Source organism: Patella vulgata, chromosome 4 (genome assembly GCF_932274485.2).
Source record: "Patella vulgata chromosome 4, xgPatVulg1.2, whole genome shotgun sequence".
In the NCBI taxonomy this organism is placed as follows: Eukaryota; Metazoa; Mollusca; class Gastropoda; family Patellidae; genus Patella; species Patella vulgata.
In genome coordinates, this window is record NC_065882.2 from 32,885,609 (window position 1) to 32,898,226 (window position 12,618).

At 36.5% G+C, this 12,618-nt stretch overlaps 1 protein-coding gene across 2 annotated transcripts in view; it reads left to right on the forward strand.

The window, feature by feature from the left end:
* The first annotated feature begins 275 nt into the window (after positions 1–275).
* Positions 276–12,618, forward strand: part of LOC126817150 (choline transporter-like protein 1) — a 427,912-nt gene continuing 415,569 nt past the window's right edge. For both annotated transcript variants that reach the window (XM_056100629.1, XM_050543993.2), the window contains exon 1: positions 276–475. The gene's annotated coding sequence lies outside the window, so the exon portion shown is untranslated. The remainder of the gene's footprint in view (positions 476–12,618) is intronic.

Genomic DNA, 12,618 nt, shown 5'->3' on the forward strand with positions numbered 1-12,618 from the left:
ATTCTCTCTCTCTCTATACTGCTTCGGGCAGAATGCTGCCTTTTAGTCATTTTAATACCCATGATTTACACTAAATAGGAACTAATTTTTACCTACAAATTAAAGTACAAATACGTCAAACGTCTTTATTTATTTTTCTAATACATCAAAAAAATGTTTTAGAATTTAATTTGTCGGTGGAAAAAAGTTAATATTTGAGACTCGTTAAGTCGCATTGATGTCATCCTTATCAGTGATTGTAGCGACCTAGCGAATATTCACTGCTGTTCAGTGTGTCTTCGTAGGCGTGCGCTTTTACATTTACGACATGGTCGAGACCGGATTTTGGCAAATATTACTTGATGAAGATTGGTTTTGCACAAAAAGGAACATTTGATTTCTTGTCTGCGATATCATCGTCGGTGGAAGCCGGCGTTCAGCACTACCAAAGAACGAAGATTTCGTTTTGTTTGACGGCGAATATCAAATTATTTAGGTAAGAGGTCGATTTTAGTTTCCAGTGAACAACTAGCCTATGGTAGGCGAATGCCAGTCAATCCACAGCCACAGGAGTCTGACCTTCTCTCCGTTATCCAGTGGATATCCATAGCTACTTAGTACTGCTTTCCGAATAATACTAGATCTTTGTGCCATCTGGAGAATATCTTCTCTAGGGTTAGGGTTCGGGTTAGGTTTATAAATTACATGTCAAACGTACAAATTGAAGCTGTAACAACGGTGGATTGTGGCTAAAACTATTCTGAAGGGTTAGGGTTAGAATTGTGGGTGTATATTCTACAGATCGGTCAAGATCCAGTAGTGTGCTTTGTTTCCAATATTTACATTATTTTTGACCATTTCCACTCTGTCAAACCCCTCAAACCCCTCTCTGGATGACCTGGCGCCTGGTACGTTCGGGCATTTTTATGCGCGAACTCTTAGGTTTTTTTTTACTGGCATGCGCACAGGTACTATTTCTTTTTCTTTTAACAAGTACCCAAATCGGGGATTTCGTGCGGAGGTAGTTCGGAGGTAAACAGTCTGTGAAGTACAACACTTGCCACTGTACCTGTGTATCGCTAATTATAAACCGAATGTGTGAAGACAGTTCATACATATCACTCAAGAATTTTTCAGTACAAACTCAGTTGATTCACGCTCGATTTGCTACTAAACAAACCCATCGGTTTATTTTCTCAACAGTGTGACCCGAAGTGACCGCGGATTTATTGACCTTGTATGAACTTATCCATAGCTATATCCTTACACAGAGAGAAATTATCTAGTCTCGGTGAAAAGAACCATGGTCATCTGGTAGAAAATTACTTTTGTATTTTTTGGAACAGAAAACAGTGTTTTTAGAAGCAAACTAACCTGCCGCACATGAGGAAGTCATTATACTAATAATAAAAGGCGAGACCTCTTTTTGCGGCGCAGGCTTATCACTGAGTAGTAAACCGTCCACAAACAATAATATAGGAAGCCTAGTGACGAGTGTAGTAAGTAGACTATAGGTTTGAGTCGAGATTACTCGCTTTTAGTTTACTCTGTTTTTGCGATAACCAATTATGTGAGAAATACCATACTGACATTCGGTTTTTAAAAGTTGTACGCGAACTAAATGCGTTTGGTAGATACTGACAGAGCAGCCCCGAGTCGAACAATCGCCGCCCGAGCTGTCTTCGTCAGCTAGTTTCACAATATCGTGCAATAGGTGTATTAATGTGATTTTTAGGTTTAACCCCGCAAACAATGCCAAAATAGTGTTTTCACTGCTTACAGAAAACTGAAATTTAAAAAAAAAATTTTTTATGAGGGTGACCCTCCCACACACTCCCTATCGAGCTGCCGCTCGGTCTGCGCAGCCTCATGCCTGGCACATACTGTCAACATTGTATATTTTTCCGTTTCCGCCCTTACCCCCCCCCCCCCCCCACAATATATATTTCACGGCTACGTTGCGACGGTACCAGCATACCCAGTTGTTGACACCCATTACATCACTCCTGTCTAACAAATCATAAAGCTGTGGTGTTACGGTGGCGGCATAATATTTCACCGTAACACCACAGCCACTCTAACCATTCATAATACATCTAACTATCCCTTTACAGCACTTCACTCCCTACACATTTCCCCTCGTCCTACTTTCCCAAACGTCAACAACACATCTCATACATCCAGTTCGCTGATTAACCCTTGTACCACGTCTACTGGATCCGCCCCTGGAAACTGTGAAGGGGTAGATTGAACCACTGTCAATGGGGTATTTTTAACCTTGGTTCAATGTACCCCAGTGCATTATAGACTGTATATCATATGATAATTTATTCAGACTAGGAAATTCTTGTACTTACAATCAGTTCATATCTACAATCCAGATAAACAAGGGCTTGATCCATTTTGAATTTTTTTAAAAATTTTGATCATAAAACTGTGATGTGGCAGATTGAATTGAACTACTGTCAATGGGGTACGTTGAACCACTGGTTCAATGTACCCCGGTGTATTATAGTTTATATATCATTTGATAATTTGTAATACCTTTGAAAATGAAAACAATATTAGAATATTAATTGATCCAACTCTGTAGGCCTGTCATTAAAAGGAATTAAAACTTCATAGGAGCAGTGTTCGAAACTTGGCTGTGACATACAGGGGCGCTATGGGTCTCCCTGACTAAGAGTCGCTTGTCAGCAAATCAGGCTGTCCAAATTTAGACAGAATATTGGACAAATTTTAGTTTGATTCACTGCAAAAGTTGACTGGGATCCCACTATATCCCACCAAACTGCCAACTAGAGTGCAATTTACGGCGATCGTTGCACGGATGTCAAATCTGTGGATATTTGTTCTTAACTAAACACTGATTGTTTGCAGATTCATTAGATCACTACGAAACAAGTGACTAGGTTTGTGATCCATATCCAGATCTATGTTTAACATGGAATTTTTACCACTGTTCAATGTGCTCCATTATGTGGTTAAACCTGCCCCAACTATTTTGTACAGCGGGGTACATTGAACAATTATGGTCAAGTGGATTAAAATGTGTTTTTTAAAAAAAGTTAAAAATTAATTGAATTGAATCTGATACACAATAGCAACTATGATATGTCTTCAAACAATACAATAAAGTAAAGAGATCTTCTAATAAAAACATTTGATATGGAAGGAGGACAACCATGTATGTGAAAAAACTGGTTCAATGTTCCCCGGTCTCCCCTATTTGACTCATTCTATGATTCTATGGGAATTCTGACAATTGGAGCAACAATACTGAATACAGTAAAATATTTTCAATAAGACAAACAGATTTTGATAATGTTACCAGCAAGAAGTATATTGTGGCGAGTTAAATCCAAAATAGTTTCAACATTTGATGAGATTTTCATGTTATTCCGTTTATATATTAGTTCAGCAATAGAATTATTTTTTGCTACATTTAATTTGAACATGTGGTCATTAGAAAGTTGGGGGGTTGGATGGCCGAATGGTTACTGTTAGCACGTGCGTGCTGTATCATAAAGCCTGTCATTGAGTCAACTGGCGGGGTTTCGATTCCCCGGTTGTACGTGACAAGGAGTAGGGTCGCCTGTCCAACCTTGTGGGTTTTCTCCGGGTCCTCCGGTTTCCTCCCAGTGCTAAAGACCCCTACGCGCTAGCGAATTATTGAAATAAAATTAAACCATATGTTAGTCCCGAAATGACCTAGTTTGTGTCGAGTGGACGTTAAACCCCATTTCTCTCTCTCTCTCTCTCATTAGAAAGTTATGTACAGAGAGTCGTCTTTATGGGATGCGGGTCAGTTCATCCCACGACCGTTTCAACCCGGACTGTTTCATCCCAACCTAATTTTCTATCAGGCTGTTTCATCCCGGGCTGTTTCATCCCCCTTGTTATTATAATAGCAGTTAATTAACTGAGTTGTATTTATTGTCGAATAAACTGTTAAACACTTACTTATTGTTAAATAAACATGTACTTTATTGTTTATTATTAAATAAACATGTACTTTATTGTTTATTATTAAATAAACACGCAATTAATGGTTTTGGATTAGTAATAAAAACATTACGCGAGAGCTGAGTTGTATTTACACATTTAAGTTAGAAGCCAGATAAATGAACAATTAAAATTAATTTCTTTGATCTAAAGCTTTATCTAGCTATAAATATGATCCGAAATTGGAAGATAATCATTCATCTTTTGGATTTACACCATGGCTGATCTATGTATTCGTTGCTCGACCGTAGTTAGACCTCGTCAACATTCTGTGACATTTGACATATGTGATCGTTGGCAGCATCGAATATGCAATACAGGTGAGTTGACTTTAAATATTATTGATAGTAAATCGAATTTATTTCTTTTAATTTCTTGATAGTAAATCGAATTTATTTCTTTTAATTTATTGATAGTAAATCAAATTTATTTATTTAATTTATTGATAGTAAATCCACTATATTTATTTATTTAATTTATTGATATTAAATCCAATATATTTATTTATTTTTTTTAGCCTTTTTCGCAGTTATGGACTAGACATGGTTTTATGAAAAAAGGGGACTGTATGAAACAGGTGCCGCTGTGTTTCATCATGATGACAAGAAGAACATCTGCAGATTATGAAGAGGTAGGTTAATAAATCTATGGTAACAATTTTTTTACATTCAATATTATTTACATTCAATATTATTTACATTATGACATTCAATATTACAGTCATTAATAGTTTAATTGAATATTCTTATTACATGGTGACATTCAATATTATTTACATATTCTTTAATATGAGATTAATGTATTTCAGGATGGCACAGACGTCTAAATTCACAGTGTATGGGAGCGGGTCTGAGTTTTTATGTTTTGATACCCATTTTAAAAGAGGGAGATTTGATAGATATCCAGTGGCAAATGGTTGAAGATGGGGTCAATTTTTGTAACTGCAGGAAAACATATTGTAAAATCAATGCTAAGATTTTTGAAGCCTTGGGGAAATATACAGATCGGTCAATTACGAGTGCTTTTTTAAAGCTAGCAGGCAATTTATATGGCCGTAAATAGACATTTAACTGATTTATTTATAAAAGCCGTAGTAACTGATTTATGTATGAAATTTAATGAAACCAAAGTAAAAGTAACTGATTTATGTATGAAATTTAATGAAACCAAAGTAACTGATTTATGTATGAAATGATACAAATAGTATTATTAAAAGAGCCATGACACATTGTTATTGTTATAAATGTATGAATAAAATATTAAAAATACGTAAAACTTGTTTATCGATTTGTGGGATGAAACGACCCGTGTCATTTTGGGATGAAACAGCCCGGATGAAACAGCCCGGGGGGAAACGGTCGTGGGATGAAATGACCTGCTCCCGTCTTTATGATTGATAATGTAATTTTGGTTTGTGATTTTCGCTAGACATGATAACTTGATGGAATGACATGATAACTTGATGGAATAAATTCAAATTACAATGCTGAATTCGAATATCAACTTTATTCAAACAATGAACCACAATAAAATTCCATTTCCTTACAATATCTCACTTTTGTGATGTCTTCAGTTAAATATATCAATTCAAAATGTTTAAAACACTACCTGAATCAATAATGGAAACCATTTCATTTTCACGAGACAAGTGCCCGTCTTCTAAAAATTTGACTAGAATGCTATAATTATATAAATTAATTTTGTCCCGTAGATTAGCGGACACTGTCCCCATAGGCGTATGAGCGCCCCCCCCCCCCATTTTGGGCACCAACCACCACCGCCCCCCCTAGTCAAAAAATTCGCCGTACGCCTATGACTGTCCCATATATTAGATACCCTTGAAATTCATGTTTAATACACACTAGACACACATTTAATGGAATACATTACTTAAAACGCCTAATCCATTTGCAAGTTACTTAATCCATTGACAATTTAACCATAAAATAATCTTTTCGTACTAAAGAAAATGAAAACGAAAAAAAAGTTTATTTACATCTACAGTCACTGAGTACCTGCGTAAGAGTAAGAAATATGCCACGTATATGTTCAATGTATTTCAGTTTTCTCTTACTAATTAAACAATCAATCCGAACAATATTAAAAAACTGTTAACTAAACTATTTGTGTCTCTTAAGAGATCAAACATTAGTCCTATAGATTAAGGTATGTAAGCTGCCATAGCATTAAGCACCTCGTGAGGAACTGAGCATTCGGTCACCTTTTCCTGTTGCAGTAGGTTCCTCAATTACGCGAAGAATATCGGCACCGTTCACCCATACTCTGTCTTGTTTATTTGACCACCAAAATTGCTTTAAAGCTTTGCCACTCTGAATCATGAAATCAACATGCACAGTGTCGTCCGCCAAATCTTTTTCAATTATATTACCAATGTAACACTTTGTGTCGTAGACTGCAACTGCAGAAAGCAGGGAAAAAAGTTACTAGTATTGCTTAAAACAACACTGTGTTACTGGCCTCTATAATTTGTTTATTTTCGATGAGCTATAGACATAATATTACACAAATGTAATACTAATCTACGGGACAACCAAAATTATGCATTTTGTTTTAACATACATTGGTTTTATGAAATACATATTTATTAAATGTAAACTAGAAATGCGACATGTGATTATACATTACTGCTGCAAATGATTCTCATTAATCTTCACTTCATTTGATTAATTATATGTGTAGGATAAAGCACGCGACTGGGGTTATGCTGGGGAAAGAAAGACTGAAGAAAATAACCCAAGAGAAAGAAAAGCTGAGGTTTCCGTGACGTCATGTTCGCTTCAAAGAAAAACGGCCCAGTGAATGCTTGGGGTAGGTTGTTCAAGATGACTATTGTGTGAATCTTGAATTAATGTTTATTTTTGGACCTGCGTTAGAAAGTGAATCTTCAGTGAATGTGTCTTGGCTTCAAGTGCATTGCAGGGTGAATCTTGACTCAAAAATATTGAGCTAAATGACAATCCGGGGTGAACGCTTGAGGGGGCGTAGTTCAAGACTCCTATTGACCGGTGCATCAGACAGGTTTATAATTATTTTGAAAGTATCTCGTTTTGTCCTCCGAACATGTGATTATCCTGACATCTAATTGAAGAAGTTATAGCATTATCTTTTAAAGAAAAATCATAATAATATTCCTAAATTAAAATCAGATGAGATTTTATGATCCAGAAGTGTTCATTGTTTGATTTTTATGGCATAATATGCAACTTTATAAACTACGGGACAGACATTCTAATATACGGGACGTTGTGTTGATTCCAAAATAAATTCAGAAAACAAACATATTTGACGGAAGTTAGGTTTTAATTCTGTAACCTAGACTTCATACATATGAAAACATGTGAAATAAATATATCATCCTTTCATCATATATCACTGATACATTTTATATACTCGGATGAAGAGAGCAAAATCTAGCAGACGAATTGTTTTCCAAAAACCATCAAACCACGTGATCCACACATCTGGTGAAGGTCTAAATACCGAAAAGTACCGCATGCAACCGAAACGTACCGTAAATCGTTATGGATCTGGATTTTTTCTCATCGTGTGTCTTGTAAATTAGATCCCGTAAATTATATTTCTAACATCATTTGCACATTTCAAATGTGATTTTTTGTTTACTTCCTACTCTATTTGGAAATATTGTTTTTAAAATAGTGTATTTGTCTTTAATGTATAAAATAGCCTGTTACGTTTTATCATATTTTGATGTCGGAGATCTCACGATGCTTACGTTCAATTGTCCCGTAGATTAGAAATTTGATTTTCACAATTATTTCCTATTGCAGTAGTTATTTCTAATTAATAACTGGACTATTTACCTGCTTAAATTGATATTTTTTGGAATATGTTAAATGTGAACTTTATTATGAATTCTATAAATGACTTTTTTCCCGACAAGAATGTATGTCTAGACGAAATCAGTTGCTTAGTCCCGTAAATTAGGAGCTTCTGGATCAACAAAATGGTCCCAATATTTCACCGATGTCTTAAAAACTACTCCGAGGTTTTGTTAAATAAAAACTACATATCGAAGTGTATTTTTCAGCAATATGCAGGATTTATATCAATAGAATTAATCGGTGTAATCGATGTGTATTAATGACGGTACTGCATGGCGACATGCTCATTTCTGTTAGTATATGTCGATATAACGGTGATATCTTTGTTCACAAATGATCACCATTGCTCCAACTACATGTATTTTTTTTTTAATACTTGATGGGTATATATGTAACAAATAAATAAAACAAACACTTTAAAACATGTATACTGTTATCAGGAAAGCCCTGTGTTTAAGAGACACCGATTGTCTAGGTTATGTGAGAATGAGTCATTTATGCAAATCAAAACGACTAGATTGAAGAAAAAACATATGAGTGAATCGGCAGAGGTTAGATTTCTAGCCTGACATTACGAATTGTTGAATAAAACCGAGCTGAAGCGAGAGCAGGTAAAATCGAGTCTTAAACAGGCATTGCATTCCTGTTCTTTTTTATTATATATTGTCTGGTTGGACATGGTGTGTGCATATACGGATTGAAGGTCAGACTCATGTAGTCAATCAAGTACTAAGTAGTCAATAAGCAAAGTCGTCCACACGAAAAATCTGGTTAAGTCGTCCACACTGTTGTTGGTGGAGTCGCATACACGGTCACACACGGCATTGGTTGACTAGTCCACATGTTTAAGAGACACCGATTGTCATGGTTATGTGAGAATTAGTCATTTATGGAAATCAAAATGACTAGATTGAAGAAAAAACATATGAGTGAATCGGCAGAGGTTAGATTTCTAGCCTGACATTACGAATTGTTGAATAAAACCGAGCTGAAGCGAGAGCAGGTAAAATCGAGTCTTAAACAGGCATTGCATTCCTGTTCTTTTTTATTATATATTGTCTGGTTGGACATGGTGTGTGCATATACGGATTGAAGGTCAGACTCCTGTGGTCAATCAAGTACTAAGTAGTCAATAAGCAAAGTCGTCCACCCGAAAAATCTGGTTAAGTCGTCCACACTGTCGTTGGAGTCGCATACACGGTCACACACGGCATTGGTTGACTAGTCCACACGACATAGTTTACTTATGGTTACTTACTTATGGTTACTTATGGTAGATTTCCAGATCAGGTTCTATACGATGCACTACTCTGGACTCAGAGTAATTGTATAATGTCGCCTGTCTAACCTCGTGGGTTTTCTCCGGGTCCTCCGGTTTCCTCCCACTGCTAAAGACCCCTACGCGCAAGCGAATTAATGAAATAAAATTAAACCATATGTTAGTCCTGAAATGACCTAGTTTGTGTCGAGTGGACGTCAAACCCCATTTCTCTCTCTCTCTCTTGATCTCTATTGTTTTTGGTGCATGCCCGATCCCCAGGGGCAAAGAAACGCCCATTTCTTGTATTTGTTTGTCGTCTACCGGATGCATTTCTAAACGTATCATCTTGAAACTTTGCATACTTATTCTTTGTACCCTAAGGAACATTCCTATTGTTTGGGCCGCATGCTTAACCCCCAGGGGCAGAGCCACGCCCATTTGTTGTATTTGTTTGTCGTCTACAGGCTGCATTTCTTAACATATCATCTTGAAACATTGTATACTTATTCTTTGTACCCTAAGGCCCTAAGGAACATCCCTATCAGATGGGGTGCATGCCTAACCCCCAGAAGCAGAGCCACGCTCATTTTCTTTTTGTGTGTCTGTGTGTCGCCTACAGGCCACAATTCTTAATCAATCGTTTTTGTATTTATCGTCTACAGGCTGCAATTCTGAATGGATCATCTTGGAACTTTGCATATTTATTCCTTATACCATAAAGACAGCAACTATTTATTTTTGTGCTTGCCCGACGTCCTGGGGCAGTGTCACACCCACTTTTTTGTTAGTATTTTGTCTGTAAATTTGGCAAAACAAACCCAATGCCTAGCCTTCTTTGCTTCTTATCATATTACAGCCATTTAATATTTCATTCTCTTCATTTAAAAAAGTACCATATCAATCAATGCTGGAATGTGGATGTATATTGCAGCGTTAGCGATGCTCTTGTTGTTTATGGCCAAACATCTAGTCCTATGACATTTCTTCCAAATGAGTCCACACTCCAAAATGGTGTGTTGTAGATGTGTCTTTTGCAGCTTAATGTTTTACATTTTGGATGTAAATGTATTATTTGTGGTGATCTTTTGAAATGTGGCTCTTACAGAGCAATAAAATATTAATTAATAGCCATTTCATACCCCTTTTATGCTATGTATTATGTCATAACTCCCTTTTTCCTCCCCATTTAAGGACAGCTGTCTAGTCATTCGGATGAGACGAAAAACCGAGGTCCCGTGTACACATTGGCGTGCACGTAAAAGATCCCTTGACAGTTGGAATTCTATATAAGAGTAGGCCATAGTGCTGCTGTCCGGGCAAAATTTCCCTCATAGCACACTGTATGGCGTATGCCCGTCTTCATTAGCCCAGTTCGGAGCAAAACAGTAGGACGTTAAACCCCATTTCATTTCATTTCATTTCCTCCCCATTTTGTCAGGAAATTGATGTAAAGATTAAAACAACTTGCTTCCACAAAATATTTACACTATGTAATTTCATGGATACCTCTGATTGTTGGACCATGTTGTAGAAAAAGGTAAAAGAAAGTCAATTTTTGAAAAATATTCCAATAATTTGAATATTTTTGATGTAACTTGTTTGAAACTCTTTAAATCTTTTCACAGAATGCACATTTTGACAAAATTAAGAAAGAATCTTCAATTCTAGAACAAAAGGCCCATGGACCTGAGCTGCAATCCGGTATACAAAACAGTACAGAACTTTAAAGGGTCACCATTTCTGCAATAATTATTTTTTTGTGATTCTGTATTACATTAATGTTGCAAAAATAAGTGTGAAGCTATAAAGAAAAGAATTTTGATGATATATGAACATATAAAACCATATAGGAGGCAGACCTCCATTAAATTTCACCTTCTCGGTACCCACAAAAAGTAGTTCGTCTATTTATAGCAATTCTCTCTCTGTCTCTTTTCTCGCCTTTTGCATGCCGATTTCTGTTGATTTTTTGGTCTAGAATGGATGAAGAGGGTTTGAATTAACATTTTCTGCCAGGTTTTGGTAAATATTCATGATATTGAGGCGGAAGGATAATGGGGTTCTCAGGTTTGCTACAGTGACATGTATGGCAACTACTGTCTGTTACAGGCAACACTACGACTCGAAAATTACTTACTATTTCTTCAATTTTTATACGCCCACATTTTCATGTGGACGTATTATGCCGTCGCCCCTGTCCGTCCGGACGTCCGTCCACAATTGCTTGTGGACTCTCTACAGGTCACAATTCTTATCCGATTTTGACGAAACTTGAAATATAGGTTTATCGCTAAAAGATCTCAGCTGCTTTCGATATTGGCATGTATCGGATCGAAACTTCATGGATTATGGCCCCTGATTGTACGAAAAATCACGTTTTTAGCTTGTGGACCCTATAGAGGTCACAATTTTTATCAGATTTTTTTTAAACTTGAAATGTAAGTTTATAACCCAAAGATCTCGGTTCCTTTCGATATTCGCGCATATCGGGCCGTAACTTCCTGAATTATGGCCCCTGATTATACGAAAAATCGCGTTTTTAGCTTGTGGACCCTATAGAGGTCATAATTTTTATCCGATTTAAAAAAACGTATTATTATATCACCGTTACACCCTAAGGATGGCTGCTTTCACATTTCGTGAAAATCGGCCCGAAATTGACAGACAAAATGGCCGCCATTCATTCTCAAATAGCGTAAAAATATGGTATATCAAGGTTGTGGACCCTATAGAGGTCACAATTTTTATCCGGTTTTGTTGAAAATTGAAATGTAAGTTTATAACCCAAAGATCTTGGTTCCTTTCGATATTCGCGCATATCGGACCGAAACTTCCTGAATTATGGCCCCTGATTGTACGAAAAATCGCGTTTTTAGCTTGTGGACCCTATAGAGGTCATAATTATTATCCGATTTAAAAAACCGCATTTTTATATCACTGTTACAGCCTAAGGAAGGTTGAGTTTGAATTTCGTGAAAATCGACCCAAAATTGACAGACAAAATGTCCGCCGTTCGTTCTCAAATAGCGTAAAAATATGGTATATCAAGGTTGTGGACCCTATAGAGGTCACAATTTTTATCCGATTTTGTTGAAACTTGAAATGTAAGTTTATAACCCAAAGATCTCGGTTCCTTTCGATATTTGCGCATATCAGACCTTAACTTCCTGAATTATGGCCCCTGATTGTATGAAAAATCGCGTTTTTAGCTTGTGGACCCTATAGAGGTCATAATTTTTATCCAATTTAAAAAAAATGTATAATTATATCACCGTTACACCCTAAGGACGGCTGAGTTCATATTTCATGAAAATCGGCCCAAAATTGACAGACAAAATGTCCGCCGTTCGTTCTCAAATAGCGTAAAAATATGGTATACCAAGGTTGTGGACCCTATAGACAAAATGTCCGCCGTTCGTTCTCAAATAGCGTAAAAATATGGTATACCAAGGTTGTGGACCCTATAGAGGTCACAATTTTTATCCGATTTTGTTGAAACTTGAAATGTAA